Source organism: Peromyscus californicus, unplaced genomic scaffold (genome assembly GCF_007827085.1).
Source record: "Peromyscus californicus insignis strain IS unplaced genomic scaffold, ASM782708v3 Scaffold_21__1_contigs__length_65335640, whole genome shotgun sequence".
Taxonomy (NCBI): Eukaryota; Metazoa; Chordata; class Mammalia; order Rodentia; family Cricetidae; genus Peromyscus; species Peromyscus californicus.
This window is the reverse complement of record NW_026294514.1, coordinates 3,854,925-3,875,016: the sequence shown is the minus strand read 5'-3', so window position 1 is coordinate 3,875,016 and position 20,092 is coordinate 3,854,925. Positions and strand designations below refer to the sequence as shown.

The 20,092-nt window shown below is 44.2% G+C and overlaps 1 non-coding gene across 1 annotated transcript; it reads right to left on the bottom strand.

Moving 5' to 3' along the window:
* LOC128118064 (U6 spliceosomal RNA) lies at positions 1–108 on the bottom strand. The gene has a single exon (XR_008220988.1). It is a non-coding gene; the product is annotated as a U6 spliceosomal RNA (small nuclear RNA).
* Between the last annotated feature and the right edge of the window lie 19,984 nt (positions 109–20,092).

The window sequence follows — 20,092 nt, the reverse complement described above, 5'->3', positions numbered from 1 at the left end:
TTTTAATATGAACGCTTCATGAATTTTGTATGTCATCCTTGCGCAGGGGCCGTGCTAATCTTCTCTGTATCATTCCAATTTTAGTATATGTGCTGCCGAAGTGAGCACTTTTTTCTTTCTTTCTTTCTTTCTTTTTTTTTTTTTTTTTTTTTTTTTTTGGTTTTTCAAGACAGGGTTTCTCTGTGTAGCTTTGGAGCCTGTCCTGGATCTCACTCTGTAGACCAGGCTGGCCTCAAAATCACAGAGATCCACCTACCTCTGTCTCCGGAGTGCTGGGATTAAAGGCCTGTACCACCACCGCCCCTCCCCGCCACTGCCCCTCCACCCCGCTAAGGAGTGATACTCTTAAGATACACAATCTCTCTTTCCCTCCCACCCTCCCTCCCTCCCTCCCTCCATTCCTCCTTCCCTCTCCTTCTCTCCCTCCCTCTCTGACACTATCAATTGATGATAGCTTATTAGCTAGGGGTCAAACATTGTGCCCACCTCCCCTCTCCACACTGGGATTCTGTCCAACTTGAGCTTCCACAGATCTTCTACTGTCTGTCACACCTGTTATGAGTTAATATGTGCGTGTTGTGGAGTGTTATTTTAAAATGTGTTACAATTGTTTATGCCGTGGAGCATTTAATGGTGCAAAGATGTGTTGCATTCTTTTATGTTGCATTTGTTTAACTCTGTGAAGCTGTGTTACTGTGCCTGCCTAAAACACCTGATGGTCCAATAAAGAGCTGAATGACCAATAGCAAGTCAGGAGAAAGGATAGGTGGGGTTGGCAGGCAGAGAGAATAAATGGGAGAAGAAGCCTGGGAAGAAAAGATAGAGGAGTGAGAAAAGAAGGGGCCAGCCACCCAGCCACACAGCCAGCCACGGAGTAAGGGTGAAAGTAAGACATACAGAAGTAAGAAAAGGAAAAAGCCCAGAGGCAAAAGGAAGATGGGATATTTTAAGAAAAGCTGGCAAGAAACAAGTCAAGCTAAGGCCAGGCATTTATAAGTAATAAGTCTCTCTGTGTGTATTTGTTTGGGAACTGGATGACGGCAGGCCCCCAAAAGAACGAAGAGCCAAAAGAGTGAAAAACAGCCAACAACCTGTGCACCGGCACGCTGTGCTCAGAAAACACTTGTCACCCACCACATCCGGCTTTTGCCCCCCGACCCCTCCTCCACACTGATCCTTGAGCCTTAGGAAGAGGCAGTGTGGTGAAGACATCCTGTTTGGGGCTTAGCACTCCAAGCGTCTTATTCTCTGCATCTTGACCAGTTGTGCATCTGTGTGTGAAGTGGTGTCTACTGCAAGGAGACACGAGGGCTGAGAGATGCATGAAGCTATTAGTACAACAGGTCTTTAGGGGACAGTTTAACACTACGTCCATGTAGCAGAATAATAGTAGTAGGTTCTTCCCCAGGGCTTATGAACTAATTGCATTTTGCTTCTTTTCCCTTAAAATGAGTCCCAACAGTCTTTCCACAGTGATGGATAGCTTGCTCATTCTTTTTTGATAGATTGGCTATAATTTACTATTAATCCTCTGTTGATGGAACAAGAGGTTTCCAATATTTTGATATTACAAACTGAGGCAAATTTCATTCATCAATATTTCATTTTCCCTCCAACAATTTTTCCCACTGATTAAGATATTCTAACATCTTTGTTTTTTAAGGGCCATTTATGTGGCAGACTAAAACCACTTCTAAATCATGTATCCAACTCCTTGTACCAGAGCCTTATGTCCCAACTAAAGTCCCGTACTTTCTTAGAGCTTTGCTCAGAGTGCCAGAACTAGAAATTGGGGCTCATGCAAAACAAATATCCCTGGCACTATGTGAATCAAGATGAGAATAAGGCCAGAAGAAACATCACCCTGCAGTATAGCAACTAACTGGCCCCAGAACCCTTCATGTTCAATATCTGAGAAGAGCCACGAGGCTCCTGGGACTTCATGTATGCCTGACATTCTGTGAATATCCCCTGATAAGAGTTTTTTAAATTTGTACTCCACACCACACTTTAGCTGACTCCCATGAACAAGGGCCAGAAAAACTAAACGCATTCTTTTCTACCCATCAACCCACAGCGGAAGCTAACCTTCCCTCCTCCCCTGAACAGTCTCCAAACAGCTATCCAAATCTATGCTGACTGTGCAGGGCCCGGAGACTTGACAATAACAGCCCGGCCACTGTCCCCGGGAGCTGAGTGAGGGACCCATGACGAGAAACATACAGTAAGAGGACAGCTAGGGTCTAGGGAGATGGCTCAGCAGTTAGGTCTGCAGCCCTCTTCGGAGGAAGTTCAGTCCCCAGCACCCACTTCAGGGGGCTCGCTGCCTCCTGCCGCTGCAGTTCCGGGGGATCTGGTGCTTCTGGCCTCCACAGGCCCACACACTCGGACACAAACCCACACACAAAATATACACACAATTAAAACCTAAAAATTCAAAAAGAAGACCCCTAACGTTTGTTGAGCATCCACTGTCCGCCAGGTACTCTGCTAAGAGTTCACAGCATTTCTTTTCCCTTAAATCTCAGTCCTCTGCAGAGACCTACAATCCGGGCCATTCCTTCCTTCACACCCTGACTGCCAGCATGAATTCTGATGATTCTCATTCGTCCCGAGAACTGCTAAAATAAAAATACCCCGCCACAGAGAACACAGTTAACTCGGACCAGTCTTCACACACCTTTTTGACTGACTTTGTTATATTCTTTACAGGATTAACTTTTCATGAAGCCGGGAAGAAAGGAGGATGGACACAGGTGTGGAGGAGAGGGCTCTGCATCCACAAGTCGGCATATGCGTGGCGGGAGCTTGCTTGGCTTCCTGGTTGTACTGGGGATGTGAGTGTCATTTTTCTGACTTTTAATCCCCTATAAACATGTGGGGAAACGAAGGCCAGGATGGATTTTTCAAGTCTGCAATCATTAATAATAATTAACTTTACTTAATGGTTCATTAAGTAGCAGCGTGCTCAAGGATTAGGAACTTCTAATCAATGCATTAAACAGTCTCCAGACATTGATTAAGGGTACTTTTGAGGGTTGCTTTGGATTGCACCTTTTAAAATATAATTAATACTAAGACAACTGGTTTCCTAGAGATTTCCTTTCAAAAGAAATCTTTGCGACCCCATGTTGGGGTTTAAATACCAAATACGAGTCGTGTTTCACAGAGGCGCTATTTCTCAATCGCGGACTAATTGCTGTAAGGTGGGCAAGCAGAGCAGAATGCTTGAGCTAAGTGGACAGCCCAGTCAATTACACACACTTAGCCAGACATAAGCAAAAGGCAATCTCACTCTATCTCTGGTCTATGTCCAGCTCAGAAGTATCCACAGGGTACTGAGCTGGGCTGTATTATTTGTAGTCTTCCTTCCTTCCTTCCTTCCTTCCTTCCTTCCTTCCTTCCTTCCTTCCTTCCTTTCTTTCTTTCTTTCTTTTTAAGGTTTATTTATTTATTATGTATACAGTGTTCTGCCTACATGCATGCATGCAGGCCAGAAGAGGTCACCAGATCTCATTATGGATGGTTGTGAGCCACCATGTGGTTGCTGGGAATTGAACTCAGGACCTCTGGAAGAACAGCCAGTGCTTTTTGTTGTTGTTGTTTTGTTTTGTTTTTTGAGACAGGATTTCTCTGTGTAGCTTTGGACCCTTTCCTGGAACTCACTTGGTAGTCCAGGCTGGCCTTGAACTCACAGAGATCCGCCTGGCTCTGCCTCCCGAGTGCTGGGATTAAAGGCGTGCATCACCGCCGCCCCAGCCAGTGCTCTTACCCGCTGAGCCATCTCTCCAGCTCTATTTGCAGTTTCTTTTATCTGGCTGAGTATAGTTTACTGAGGGAGTGTCTAGAGCTGACGCAGAAGAAACTCTCCTGGTGTCCCACCCCAGCCCTGGATATAGTCCATCAGCAGAAACCCACACCTGGCCCTAGCTGATTTATTTCCAGAGAATTATTGGAAATGAGCAGTCATGTCCAGTCCAAGCTTATCCCCTCAGGGAGCTCTGAGCCTGGTGAGTTTCAAAACCTCATAGCTTCTTGGGAAATGTGAAATGAGCTTCTGCATCTCTTGCTAGATAAGATGCCCACGTCATTGGAAAAATGAAAATAAAAAGCCATCTGTATTGTGTTATTTATGAGTAAAACAGGAAGTGAAAATTGCATGCAAAAGAACAGCATTTCAAAACCCTGTGCACTTTAATAGTAGAATCCACAGTCCTTATATGGGAGGGATAAATCCCACTAACAAAACAGGCTTAACTTGTACTACACCTCAATACCGCATGGAAAGTGGAGGCTCACAGGAACTTAAAAGTTGTCTGTTGTTCCTGAAGTTCCCTTATTTGAGCCCAAAGTGATTGTCACTCAAGGCAGTCCACTCAGGTGGTACAAAGAACAGTACTCTTGGAATGACAGAACTTCAGCTTGAGTTCAGATCCCATCATTGTCCACTGCACGAATGCACACACACGCGCGCGCGCACACACACACACACACACACACACACACACACACACACACGCATGCACGCACGCTCACAAAGCAGACAAGAAAGCACCAAGTGAGAAACAGATTACCCTGTGATTTTTGGCAAATGTGTTTTTGAATGTGCTCTGAGAAAACTCACGGCATACATACACAGAATGCTATCTGTTTTTTGATACTTAACCAGATATTAGGATATTATTGACTTATTTGGGAGTATTCATAATCCCAAACAAAGTAATTGTTGTTAATATCTGAAAGGTGATGTGATCAGAAGCAAAATGGAAATTTGATAGCCTGGGGGAACAGCCAAGTGAATAAAATAAAGATGATTGGCAAGAAACAAAGCAAAAGTAACTCCTCAAAAGGCCAGGCACAGTGTTGAAGCTTTATGAATATTATGTATTTAACTCTCTCATCACTCTTTATATCGGTAATGTCATCATCTCCATTATTATTGAGATTAGGAAAATAATGCCCAAAGAAGTTAAATGATGTACTCAATAGTGCACAATTAGTAAGAGTTAGAAATTGGATCTGCACACAGGGGTACCATTCCAGAGCCTGATATTATTTGTATTTTATTTTTAATGAAGTTATACATATATTTATTTTTTAAAAATCAAATATTTCTACAAAATTTGTTTTTAAAACAAACATCTCAAGCAGGCATCTTCTCAAGTGTACCTATCACTCCCTGGACATAATTCTATTAATTCCCTCAAACACACTCTTAACCGATCTCTCTTTCCCTTCACTCCACTAACAGTGTGCTCAGATTGTTAGTTTGTGGGTACTCCATTTTAGGAATTCTCTCATTATGTCACCGTAGACACTCACCCCCGTTCTTTCTCCTTCTCCACTAAACTATGAACATTCCCCCATCTTTCTGTTGACCCTCTCCATGTGCTCACACCACAGCTGTCATTATATTTAACCTGTCACCTTAGACAAGGGAACAAAAACCAGAACAAAGAAATAATTCTAGGAAAGCGCAGCTTGGTGAACCCAGAATCCACCTAAGCTAAATATTTTGCGTGTTGGCATGCGTGTTAGCAGTAGACTAATCCACAATTCAACATAGGGTCCCTAGGGGCCCTGCATGGTCCTCACCTACAGGTAACCTTGGCAACTTTATTAGAAAAGCAGCTGGGATGGTTCACATCACATCGGATCTTCTTCCTTCCCAGTGGTGGGGGGGGGGACAGTAGAAATCATGAACACCTCTCTGTTGTGTCCCCTTTGGTGAAATGTCTCCTCTTTCAGAGACAAGAAAATTTATCTTCCAGAGGCTCAAAATCACAGCATTTGTCTCTCTGTCAGTCTTCCACCCCCACCCTGCAGAACTCTGGCTCAATACAAATCTTGCCACATTTGTTCCCAAGTGACCTAGCCAGGCACTTGGCCTGACCCTCCCTCATCCAACTGCAAGAAACGGCAAGCCGGTACCTTCCCGTCATCCCCTCTCTTATCCATTATTCCTGGCAAGCCAGAAGCAAACGGAGTGGCTGCCTCCCACACGTCCTGTTGAAATTCATCCTTTAGGAGAGCAAATTCCCTCTGAGCATATCGCTCGGCCTCAGTTGTGCATCTCGTTATCCAGAGCAGGGGTCATGCAACTGTGGCTGCAGCCTCCTTGCAATCCTGTTCCATGCTGGCTACTTTCAGAGATTACAACACATGCTCCAGTCTTGCAGCGATTTGGGAGTAACCCCAAGTCATGTGGCAGATGCCACTGAAGAGGGAGGCAGGCAACCCTACAGCAGGTGGAGGCAGGTGGCTCTACTGGGAACCTCCCTCAAGCCCCACACTCTTACATTCTCTTTGGGCAGATGGCTCAGCCTCAGTCGTGTGTTTTATTATCTGTAACTATCACTACAGCAAGAAGGCATACTATCCTTTATTACATGGGTAAGATGGGTAAGGATAAACATATTGGGATCCATCACCCACCCACCCCCACTGCCACAGACAGCCCATCATAAATGGCTCAGCCCCAATACAGTAAAGACAATGCAACCGTTCCACCCAGATCCATCTTTGCTTCCGTCAGGTTCCCGTTCCAGTGCCAGTCTGTTATATGACTTTTCCTGGATAAATACACAGAAATATGTCTATTCACCCAATAGAGCAACATCGGGCAAAAGAAATGATTCCATCCAACTCCAGCTTGGTGAACAGTGAGTTGATTGGGGTTACATACAGGATCATGGATGAGTCTCAGACTTCTACATCACTGAAAAGCCCCACCCCAGCATCGGTGATGAATGACTAGCAAGAACTGCATAGTTAGATTCCCTGTCTCCAATCAAATCTTCCACCTCCTATACACTCTACAGTCAAGATCGCATGTAGCTGGGACAGGATTATGCACAATAGGGGGCAGGAAGGAGTGGCTAGAATCTCAGCAGAGGGTCTGAACCTTCTTCCATAGGGGAGTGTTAATAGGCCTGGACTGATCATGGCTGCTTGGCCTTCAAGACAAGGCTAGCCAGGCCAAACCTGGAGGATGTTTTTGCTGCAAGCATGAGAAGGACCAAGTTGTTCACAGCTAATCTCCATAGCTCGTAGGGACTGTGTTTCCTTCCCTACACGGCCCTTCATTTTCCTACAAAGAATTCTCTTGATTTGATGTCGTTATTGTTGTGTACCTAGGTTTACCTATATTTATTCCTAATTCAACCTCTCCTTTAATTTTATGGACCTCTTTTCGATATAACCAAATGCATCAAGAACCCTAACAAGTTCCTTTTCTGGAAGAAACTTGGCTTGCCTGAGTCTGGATCAAGTCCTCTCCAACATTAACCCTCATAGGAACCAGGGCTTTCTACACAGTTAGTCCTAAGGCTTCTCTCTTTCTACCTCTCTCTGGTTTACGAGGCTTCCTCCTTCTTACTTACTTCCCACCACTTAGGAACTCCTTCAAAATAACATAGAGGAACTAAATGTGGGGAGACCTTATGTATCTTCATTTGTAATTTGTGCTTTTTCAGTAGAAAAATAGAAAAAGTCTGTTTTTTCCTTTGAATTTTAAAACTCCTCTATGGTACTCTAGATTTGTTTCTGCTGTTGAGTACACATGTGACATTCTGCTTCTTGATTTTGTAAATGTTAAAAGTGAAGGGTTTCCCCCTTAGGATCTTGCACTTTCTTTCTTTAGAATTCTTGTCTGTCCCTTGACACAGGTTTACAGAGTATCTAGGGCTGGGGATGTAATTCAGTGGCATAATGTTTGCCTAGCATACATCTCTGGTAATATAAAAGAAAAATTATACACTGTCTACCATGTGCCAGCCATGGCTCAAGGTCCTAGGAATATGTCAGTGAAAGTTGTATCACCACTTTCCAATGAGGGCGCCTGTTACTCCCACTCTGGGGGCATCTGAGAGGCCCGGACGTCCGGAAACAGAGTCTGCACCCACTTCCACCAGTTTTTCTTGTCCCCCCTGCTCTCTCTCCTTTTAATAACCCGCTACTGGACGTTGAGGCTCCTGACGGGTCCTCTAATTTTCATAGCTTTTCTTTCCCACATCCTGATATGATATTAGTCTTTTTGCTTACTTCCTTGGGGCTTTCCCTAACTTTATCTTTTAGTTGCAGATTGAATTTGTCACTTCTAGTGTTATGTATTAGTGGCAGGCCTCTTCTGAGCTCAGCAAGTGTTCCTTTTGTAGACAGCCGCATTATTGTTTCCTATCTTCTCCCATCTCTCTGAAGACAAGAGAGTTTATGTCTGAAGTTTTCTATGGGCAGAATTTGTTTCCTTGGGGTTCCTGCCTTCTATTTCTTTTGGTCTCTATCTTTCATTAGTAAGATTTTTACAGATTTTTTTGCCATCCCACACTGGCCTTGTGCATCCCTAGCTTTGTTTTGAGAATAGGATTGAAAGTCAGTGCTCTATGCAAACAGAAAATTGTCCTTTGTTTACTTCAGGATGGTGTGACAGAGACCACCCACCACACTGGACCAAAGTCGGTGCCTTTCTTCATAGGCCAATGAGACTGCCCAGAGGATGTATCCAGGTTGCTGTTGGGAAAATGTAAGCCTGCCTGCCTCCCTACCATGCCCTGGGAGTCAAGTGAAAGAAGAAAATGGAGGAAACCACAGTAAACAAATTTCAAATTTACTGTTGATCCCTAATCTCCAATATCGTCATAGCACTTGTACTTCCTCAGGACCTCAAGTGCAAGTTCCTAAGGTGCCTGTGTTCCACCCTGCTGAACTCTGCACTGTAGTAGAGGTGATTCCCAAACTGTAAGATTCAGTCTTCCTGGACATCCTAATTCAGATGCTGCTTGTCTAATATGCCGTCCGACTGCTGCTGTCTTTTTCTGTTCCATAGCCTTGCCCTCCATGTTTGTACATTTATTATTCTCTTACGTGAGTTCACGAGGAAGCAATTGGAAAGTTTGCACCCAAGCATTGTCTGACAGCATTGCTTTCTTCCCGAGACAGAGATTCAGACCCAGTCCTCCTGCTTCAGACCCCTGTGTGCTGGAATTACAGGCTTGCACCACCACACCAGCTCAGAATCCAACAGCCAGAACTGGGCTTGCCCTGATTGTATTCTGGATAAAATACCCATCAGGCCATCTTATCACTATTTGTGTTTTCATTCCGTGATGTAAGATGCAGCATATTTAATATATCTATAACCTAGCATCCAAACTATGATTGCTAAAATTCTTTTTTTTTTTTAACAGTGGTCACTATAAGAGGTACCTCATATTCTCAGTTACTCATGTCTGAAAATGGGGAGCCCTTTGGCCCCCACATCTTCATGTCACCAAGTCCTACTTCTGAGTATGCCTGCCTGTGAACATTGAGGACATGAATGTACTTCCTTCCATCTCTTCCGTGATGGTCCCAGTTTGAGAACGTACTACCTCTCCCCTACACTTTTCCAGTTGTGACCTGCTGATTTCCCTGCTGAATGTTCAGGCTCTTACCTGTCCATTCCTCACACTGCTGCCATCACTGTCTTTGCAAAGTGTCAGCCACGTCTTGATTTATGCATCTGCTTTAATCTCTCAAGTGCTTCCCAATCGTCAGAGTCCCTAGCAAGGCTAGTGAGGGCCTGCAGGCACCGGCCACACCCTCCTCAACCTCACCTAGAGACTGCTCTCCACCTAGATCTCTTGCTCTCCGTCCTTGTTCCTGGTGTTCTTTCCTTACAAAGACAGAAAGTCTCCCTGCTACAGCTGCGTCACCCAGCCTGGCTGACCCCTCACTTGGCTCTGGTTACGGCTCACGTCTTGGTTCAAGTATAATTTCCTCAGAGAGTCCTAGCAAGGTCAAGAACCTGTTAGTGTAAGAACATGCCTTGTTTCTTTAGAGCCTTTGTCCTGCTTACTAATGAACTCCATTTTAATGACTATTTGATTAATATCTGTCTGTCTCATCCAACTGTAAGGGCCATGAAACCAGAGAATATCTGTCACTCCTCATCATTAGACATCCTCAGGACTGGCTGAACTGCTGATTATACATTCTCTTTTTCTTATTTAATTAATTATTTTCTTGCAGTATCTTCACAAATGCTAGGCCATGCTCTACTACTGAACTATTCAGATGTATGGATCATTTAGAGTTGATTTTAAAAGAAGCCAATAGTGCCAGGCATGGTGATGCATACCTTTGATCCCAGCACTGGGGAAGCAGAGACAGGGAGATCTTTGAAAGTTTGAGGTGAGCCGAGTGTACATATTGAGTTCCAGGCCAGTCAGGAATACACAGTGAGACCTTGTCTCACAAACAAAACCAACCAACCAAAACAAACAAACAGTATCTCAGCTGAAATATTCCTCAGATTCATTATATCTTCATGCATTATCAATGTCTTTTAATGAATGAAGGTCTTTGTTATTTTTAAATGCTGTAATAAATTTCTTAGGATCATGTTGCTTATTTGTTTGTTGAGTCAAGGTCCTGCCATAGAGCCCAGGCTTACCCAGAACTTTCAGTCTGCTTTCCCCAGCTACACACTGGGGTTACAGTTGTGCGCCACAAGCCTTGGCTAATTTCTTAGACGTGTTGAATGTATAGGGTTGTCAACTGCTATGGTAAATAACCTCAGGCTGATTGAGTAGGGGGTGGAGAATGAGATAATTTTGAAGTTTTCCAAAGGCAAATTAAAATTTATTAATGTTCCATAGATATTGTAAGAGATTGGATTAATAATCATTGTCAAACATAGGCAGTGTTTTGTGACAACTTTTTTTGTTGTTGTTATTATCATTATTGAGAATTTTTCACTCATTTGTAATAAGCAAGGGCTTGAAATACATTACCGCATGTAATCCTTGTAGCCAACCCTAAGGCAGTCTATGGGTAGGGTTTCCAGTTTACCAATGACAAAACCCAGGCAGGCTAAGAAAGTGGCAGAGGCTCTAGAGCTGAATGGTTGAAGTAGGGGGTCACACCCAAGACACTGACTCCAGAGTCTGTTTCACCTAATCCTTTTAATGAGAAAAGTGAAGTCTGTTTAAGAAGTCAGTTTAATTTTCAGTGTGTGTGTGTGTGTGTGTGTGTGTGTGCGTGTGTGTGTGTGTGTGTGTGTGTGTAAACGTGTGTTTGGAAGTCAGAGGATGGCTTGCAAGAGTCTGCTCTCTCCTAACATGCAGAGTCTGGTTATCTAATGCAGGCCATCAGCCTTGTTGGTAAACGCCTTTACCCTGTGAACCATCTCACTGGCCCAAGAAATCAGAGAAATCCAGAAATCCAGAGAAAGTGACCTTACACCACGGAGGATCTTTATTTGGGCACAAAGAAGGGACAATTAAGGATCATTAAGCACCAAGAAAAGCTGCAGGTCTACTTTGATGGATGGGTATCCAGCCCCAAAGAACAGTGGGGTATCTTTAAAAGCAGAGTTTGGACATACAGTCGTTAGAAGTCTAGCTCTCTAAGTCTGGGAGGTTGTTGATGGCTATCTTTTGTCTCCAACTTTTTCCCTGGTTGAAACTTCTCATTATCCCAGGGCTGCTTAACCAGGGCGAACCTGGCTTTCCTGAGTTTGGTAGTCACTTTGCTTAATGACTTGCTGCTGTGTGAACAACTTGGCGTACTCTTCATCCACAGTCAGCACCTACTCAGTGTAATCACTTGCTTTGTTGACATCATGCTGTCTTCAGGGAAGACACTGAAATCCAAAGCTTAATGTCATGGTTCTTATGTGCTGCTGTAACAGAACAGACTGCATCATTTGTATTGGGCAGAGATGGATTGGTTCATGGCTCTATTAGCCGCAAATCCAAAATCCGGGGCCTGGCATCTCCTGAAGGCTTTCTCGTCACGTGTCAGGGCACGAAGGCGAAGAGAAAGTAACAGAACCCAGGGCTGAACCTAACCTTTCCTAAGGAATCCACGCTGACAATCGTGTCAAGAATATGCTCATAAGGGTGAGTCTTGGTGGCCTGTTTCCCTCTGGTCCGACTCCACCTCCTCTAAACGGTTATATTGAGGGTTAAGTTCCCAACAAGTGGACTTAGCAACACATTCAAACCACAGTGCTAGAGATTGTCTCAAAATACATAAGATTATAAATAATGGCAAGGAGAAAAACGCAAGACGAGTTTAAAGAAATGAACATGATTCTTGTCGTGAGGATTCAATAAACTCAAAAACAGGGGAAAAGGGGTCTGAGACAGAGGGATCGTGACAAATTTGAGCCAGCCATCTCTACAAAATGAACTCTGGGCCAGCCGGGGGCTGCATAGTGAGGCCTTGCACCACAAAACCAAAACCAAACAAACAAAAGGCACTTACAAAGAAAAAAAAAGATGAAAAAACAGCGACTCTACATCAGGAAGGCAAGAGCCATAAGAATAAGGTTAAGAAGACAGAATTATTCGCTACAACCATCTTGAAGCTTGCTTGAAATACATCATTTACTTTGAAAAACTGCATTATATGTTTTAAAACAAAAAGAATCTAGGTTAAACCTAATGACACAGACCTGTAATCCCAGCACCTAGGAGGCGGCAGCAGGAAGTTCCCTCTCCCTCTCCTCCTCCCTCTTCCCCTCCCCCTCTCTGTGTTGGTAATTCTGTGTATAGAAGGAAATATGTTAGATTGGAGTTACTATAGCTCTTCCCAAATGGATTCAGGAAAAGATTAAATCTATGACCTAGAAGTGTTTCCTTTGGACCTGGGAATGTCACTTAATGCTTCTGTTTCTAAATCTGGCTGCACATGGAGATCAGGCTGGGAGCTTTTTATAAAACACAGATTGGGCCTCACATCCAAGCATTCCAAAGAAGAGTCTACAGAACTCCTGCCGACGATGACAGGGTGAGCCGCTAGGTCTGCAAAGCAGCGAGAGCGAGCCTCTCGGGCTTCAGTTTCCTCGGTGGAGAATAATTGACCCTGCAGTCCCACAGGATGTCATTAAGATGAAATGCAATAAAGTATAAAGGACGCCAGCAAGAAACTGTCCTGACTTCTCAAGGTAGGCTAAGAATTCTCGTTGACCAAATAAGCCTGCCAGCGAGAGCACACACACACACACCATTTCACAATCCAAATGTGTCTCTGACACACACATGACTCATCAAAGTCTAAGATTTAAATAGGAACTGAATGGTTCCCACACAAATCAGCTCATCACCCTCCTCTACGAATCTCCTCCGTCTCCCTGCGAACCTCAGGAACAAAGCACTATTGTGAAGAAAATACATGGAAAATTATCAGAAATATCTAGTTGTCCCGGGGGACAGACCAGTCATGAGTTCCTGGTGGTGTTTCCCTACTTCCCAACTGTCCTAATTGCTTATTTCAGTTTTATAAAAGATGACACGTTAGCTGTTCCTCTCCAGCCTTGCATCAACACACATTTTGCAACCGCTAGCAGGGTTTTGACTAGACTCCTTGGGTCCCCACTTACTGCTGCCATGCGCCTATCCCTCAGCTTTGGCACATCAGCTCCTATCTAAGCAGCTGCTCTCTTGACTCTTGCAGGCACCGATGAGCCCTGAGCAATAGTGTTGAGATCCAGGAGACATGAGAGCGCACGCGCGCGCACACACACACACACACACACACACACACACACACACACACACACGCCCCAGAACAGCAGCAGGTATGGAGTCAGCTGTTCTCCAGAACGCCTTGGAAAGGAGTTGAGAAGAAGCCCCCACAGCAGGTGCCCTTGACTTCCTCTCCTGCACCACTGCCCTTATTCCCTCCCCGGATTCTTTCAGATTCAAGGACATCTTTGAGAATCATTTGGCCACAAATCTTCATCTGAGGATATTTCTGATAATTTCATCTTCCTCAACAGCACATATTGTATAATCCTGAGATGGAATTTGTGTCTGTGTGTTTATGAGAGTGAAGCCTACCGATTCTTCTTTTGGGATCTCCAGTCTTTCCCCATCTTTCTCATTTAGATTAGGGCTTTTTTTTTTTTTTAATGTATAATCTACACACGGGAAAGTTTTTAGTGCATAGCTCAACAGATTCTACATACACACACCCACGCAATCAACTCCCAGATCTACATATAAAAGACTTCCAGCACCCGAGGGCTCTTGATGACTCCTCCCAGTCAGCAGTAACCATTCCAGAGTAACCAAGATAATAAATTCCATCACTGTGGACAAGTGGAGCCTGTTAGGTTCTTATAAACACAAACATCCTGAGTGCTCGATTTTCCTTCCGCACTATGTCTGGGAAATTCACCATTCTTTTATTTTTCTATCTAGTTTTTGTTCTCCCTTTCCTCCCTTCCCTTCCTTCCTCTTTCCCTCCTTCCTTCCTTCCTTCCTTCCTTCCTTCCTTCCTTCCTTCCTTCCTTCCTTCCTCCCTCCCTTCTTCCCTCCCTCCCTCTCTCCTTCTCTCTCTCTCTCTCTCTCTCTCTCTCTCTCTCTCTCTCTCTCTCTCTTTCTTTCTTTCTTTCTTTTTCTTTTTTTGAGAAGCTCCTGTAAGGAGGCCTACTCAAATTCACAGTAATCCTCCTGCCTCAGCCTTCAGAGTATATGATTTTTTCCCATTGTTTAAATATAGTAAGATCTGTGTACCCATTCTACTGTTGACGGAGCTTGGGCTTCTTTGTAATTTGAAGCCATTATTAGTATGGCAGGTTGGAACATTCTTTACCTGCCATTGACAGAGATGAACTCTCATTTCTGGCTGTGTCCTCAGGACTGGAATTGTGAGGTCCAGGTTAAATGACTGTGTAGCTGCCACTGTTACTAAAGCAAACACATTCTTTGTTATGTTCATGTATATTTCTACTTAGTTACCTACCTTTTTAATTACAGTTACCTTTTTCTCCTCAAGTTTTATTGTAGTATAATGTTTACACATAAATTTTGCCTCTTTTCAATGTAAAGTTTTAATAATTTTGACTAGGATTCCAGTTGCATAATGAATCCCACAATCAGAATAAAGAACACCACCACCACCCTAATTATCTTCTATTTTCACAGAAATATTGGCATTGTTTATACAATCATATATGACTATCTCCCATTTTATCTGTTTTCTTTCCTTAATTTTCCTGTTTATTCTTTCAAATGAACTCTAGAATGACTCTGCAGGTCAGAACAAATATCACTGCCTTCTTATCTTCAAAACACACAAGTCAACAGATCAGCCTAGGGAACCGTCATGCACCACATGACATGACATGAGGCAAGCCTCTATCCTGTCTGATAACCATGATTGTAACAATGGTGCCTGTGTTGGGGGTTGACATAAGAAACAGTGCAAATAATTAATAAATCTACAGCAGAGGCTTGCAATTTGCCACACACTTCTAAACATTCTGTCTGCATTAACGTACTCAACTTTCACTACTGTCCTACGGAGTACTGATTTTTCCCTCTCCCGGTTTCACAGATACAGAAACCAAAGCACAGAGAAGGTAGTAAATTTCCAGCTCTGAGTCCTGCCAAGAGCCATGTGCTGGTGACTGCAGTGTTCCCATGCCTCTGCCTCCCAGCCAAGGGGGTGACTCAAAGAGCCTCACTCAAGGATACAGCCACACTACCTTGATTACATTGTTCATCTTCTTTATGCTTTCAGTAAGTTATATAATTATCCTCATTTGTGCCATGCACATTTTTAGTTTAAGTTAGGCATAAATATTCTACACCCTTTTTACTGTTGTTGGTGGGTATCTCTTTTTCCCATTGTGTTCCTCGGTGGTTACTGGGGGAGGGGGCCTGTGAACCCATTCTCAGTAAGTAACTAAAAGCACCGCATCTGTACCAATGAACACTCCCACAAAGAGCAGCCTCAAGCATGGTGACACTGCTTTATTGCTGATTGGAATGACAGTGCATTGACAGTGAGGAAAAAATGGGCCAGCCCTTCGGATCTCCCCACCATTGGTCAAAGGAGAAAGAGAGGAAAGGGAAGGAAGACACTTTCAAAACACATGCTGTACCCACCCCCAAATTCTATTATTAAACTTCTTTTCCTTGTGCTACTTTAAAATCTTATCTGCAGTTTAAATTGACTACGGGAAAATTTTGACATCCTTTCACTGGTTAAAGAATTCTGTGGTGAGCAAACAGCTCTTTATATCTAGACGTTCAAGTTATATTACACTTGACAAATGAGTCAGGGAAACAAGCTCCAAGTTCGTTCTGAATTTAATTTCTCTTCAGTAGATAAATATTGTTCACGTTTAGGGGCGGGAACTCTTGGGCAGTGTGTTGATATGTTTTGACTTGTGTGCAGTAGATACAACTAAAAGTGAGCATTTCAGTCCTTGGAGAACATTTTACTGTTAGTAAGGATCTATTGTCACTGGAACAATTATTAATCTGCTACCGGTTGGGACAATGGGAAGAAAGGTCGAATTCAGGGTTTAAGGACAAGACAGCATAAGAAAGGTTAAACATAGCTCCGTTTGCAAAAGGAGTCGGCTGCAGAGTTGCTACAAGGAATGACAATGGACACCAGGATCAATGTCAATGAATCATGTCCCACCTGACCAGCGGGAAGGCTGACAGGACAAAGTTAGGCCTATGAATAAGGACACAATATGAAGATTTCCCAGCAGCCAGTCAGATCCAGATCCAGCCTACTAAGCTTAACATACACTCAAAGCCAAAACAGCCAGGAAAAAAAAAAAAAAGTAATTTCCAACACTCTGCAACATGTTTCTTGACGTAACTTGATTACACACAAGAAAAATGTGTTGTTCTAGAATTAATGGTATAAATAATGATTCCATAAACAATAACAAAAAAAGGAAGTATATTTGGTCACATCTGGAAACTCCAGGAGCACATCTGGGCCTCGGGACTCAATGATGGCAAATGGAGCACCTTATCGCCTATGTTTCCCGACTTCTGTGTAAAACGATCGTGAAGAGAATCGAGTCAGTGTCTTATTCCAGTTCTTGTAGAACAAGAGCAGTGACCTGGGTCTGTAGGGGCGCTGCTGCTGCTGAATAGGGGCAATGACCTGGGTCTGTAGGGGCGCTGCTGCTGCTGAATAGGGGCAGTGACCTGGGTCTGTAGGGGCGCTGCTGCTGCTGAAGAGGGGCAGTGACCTGGGTCTGTAGGGGCGCTGCTGCTGAAGAGAGAGGGGCAGTGACCTGGGTCTGTAGGGGCGCTGCTGCTGAAGAGAGAGGGGCAGTGACCTGGGTCTGTAGGGGCGCTGCTGCTGCTGAAGAGGGCAGTGGGGCTTAGAGACAGCAGTTCAGCTCACCCAACCATGAGTCACAGTTTGGAAGGAAGCCACTCAGCCGGGGAATCTGGGAAGGTGACTGGCATACGGCATCATTGAGCTTGTCCAGGGCCACGTCCCACTGCCTACCTTCCAGTTTGCTTCCTGCCTTGTCCTCTGCTGTTGAGCACAAGGTTCAAAGATTCCAGCCGTACCTACTAGTGGGTGGCTCTAAATCACATACGCTGGCCAGAAGAAGAAATTTCTTTTGAGAAGCAACCCCAAAGTGTGAGCTTCTTAGTTGTTCCGTCGTTAGGTGAAACGAAGCAGTGTATTTTAAATTCCTAAAAAGTTCATCACCAAGCTGGCTATGGTGGCTCATGCCTCCCTATAATCCGAGAACTTGGAGGGCTGAGGCAAGGGAAGTGTCATGAGTTCAAGGCCAGCCCCGGCTGTGCCGTAACCTTGCTTCAACAAAGCAAGTGATCAGCAGTGTTATCAGAATACCTTCCACTACTTCCCTTTCCCCACAATGTTCTCTTCTCTGAGTCCCTTTCTAACACCGATTTCCCTCATCTGGGCAGTAAGGACAGCAACTGGAAGACCTAGGCTCATGATGATCTGGAGGCTCACGGAAAAAAAAAAAGGCCTCTTTTATGACGGTTCTTCCAAATCTCACAGGGACTTTTTTCACTGGTTCAGCGGGGTCTGTCTCTGTCCTCAGGGAGAAACGGAGCACCTGATGTGTCGTGCTTGTCTTGACAACCCCAGCTGCTGGCGTGAGTCAGCCTCACCTGAACCACAGAGGGCAATGATGATGGGGGACGGGGGGCATATCCGTGTGCAGAACGGACAGACGGGAGAAACACTTTACCAAATGTTTATGTCTTCACATTAGCAATTATCAAGCTTGGCTACACATTACAGTCATCACCTGGGAGCACAAGACCCGAGAACAATTAAATCCCCGGCTCTCAGCAATGGAGACCCAGGAATCAGCTTGGTTACAGTAATAGGGTGTTGCTAATAATGCACAACCAAGGTTGTCAGACATTACCTTATAGACAGCAGTATTTCTTAGGCTGTGGCCAGTGAAGGATGATGTTTATCTTGTTCTGTGATTATATTTTAACTTGTTATTCAAATCAGAAGCCTGTGAAGATACAGTAGCTTTTGAATCTTTCTGTGTTCTTTCGTAGAAACACACAGAAGAACCAAGGAGGAAAGGGGGCGGGTGGCATCCATGGATGGCATACCCAACCAAACTGGGTACAAAATCCACCCCCAAACCACAAAATAAAAACAAATGATAGCAACCCATAATGTCTCTGCAGTTGGTTGAAAGGGAAGCTACCAGATGACTGAAAGACCCGAGACAAAGCCGATGCTTCCCAACTTCTGATGGGTTGTATCACAATGAATTAGGCATAAACTGAAACTGGCAGAAGTCAAGATGCATTAAGGCATCGAATTTAGCCAATCCACAGCTTGTGAGCCATTGCTAACCCTTGAGGCTCCGTGACTGACTGGGAGCTGTGATGAGCTCTCGTGTTCAGAATCAACCAACGGTATTGTACAACGTAGCGCTGAGCTCAAAATTCCTGTCTGAAGGCTGAGGACTTAGCCCGGCTGTCAAAGTGCTTGCATGCTGTGGGATGGTCTGTATGGCAAATGTGTTGCTCTGATTGGTCAACAAATAAATCACTGATTGGCCAGTGGCCAGGCAGGAAGTATAGGCAGGACAAGGAGGAGAATAAAGCTGGGAAGTGGAAGGCTGAGTCAGAGAGACACTGCCAGCCGCCATGATGACAAACAGCATGTGAAGATGCCGGTAAGCCACGAGCCATGTGGCAAGGTATAGATTTATAGAAATGGATTAATTTAAGCTGTAAGAACAGTTAGCAAGAAGCCTGCCATGGCCATACAGTTTGTAAGCAATATAAGTCTCTGTGTTTACTTGGTCGGGTCTGAGCGGCGGTGGGACTGTCAGGTGACAGAGATTTGTCCTGACTGTGGGCCAGGCAGGAAAACTCTAGCTACACTTGCATGGCATCCATAAAGCCCTGGGGTCCATACCAAGACGACTTCGACCAAGCTAGTGACGCAAACCTGTAATCCCAGCTCTAAGGAGGCGAAGGCAAGAGGCTCAGGGGCTCAAGGTCACTATCAGCTAAGTGAGTCTGATGACAACTTGGGCACATGAGACCTTGTCTCAAGAAGAAGAAAATAAAAAATCAAAATTCAAAGCATTATTTCTACTGAGTGCACACTGTTTTCCCACCATCACAAAGTGAAAATACTGTATGTGTAATGTAATAAGCTGTGGGCAGTCTGTAGTGGATTAGAGAACATTAGCACACTTTGAGGGCAGGGTCCTGGCCAGATAATGTTTTAAAGACCAAACTGAGTTGGCATGAAACTTTTCAGTTAACCTTCATAGGTTTCTTGGTATTTAATATTTTTTATGGAAGTCATGTATTACTGGAACATAATCATGTAATTATGTATTATAATTTGTGCACTATATATTAGCATACATGTTACAAAGGGGGTATCTCCAATACTAGAAAACAGATCTGTGAAACATGAGTGTAAATGAGTGGACTTAGGTCTCCTGAAGATGGTGCAGACAGGACCCATTAGGATGTCACCAAGGTCAAATCATCTACAGTATAGATTCTATACCTTGTGAAGCCAACCAGGAAATCAAGGAGGAAAGTGGAGCTTATGCAGAAAGTTTGTATGGAAACGAGGAAGTCACGCCCACCATACAAAATAGGCTGCTGGTGTGATAACGTTTGCTGCAGACATCATCTGAACAGGACTGCCTGGGCCAGTGGTGGGAGACTGCCAAAGCATTCGGGTCAAGTGTTTCCATTAAGCTGAAATGTCAAACAAGCCTCAGGAGAATGAGCAAGAAGAAAGTAAAGTTGATCTAGAACCTTATCTATCAGCACCATGGCACAGGGCTAACTCAACCCAG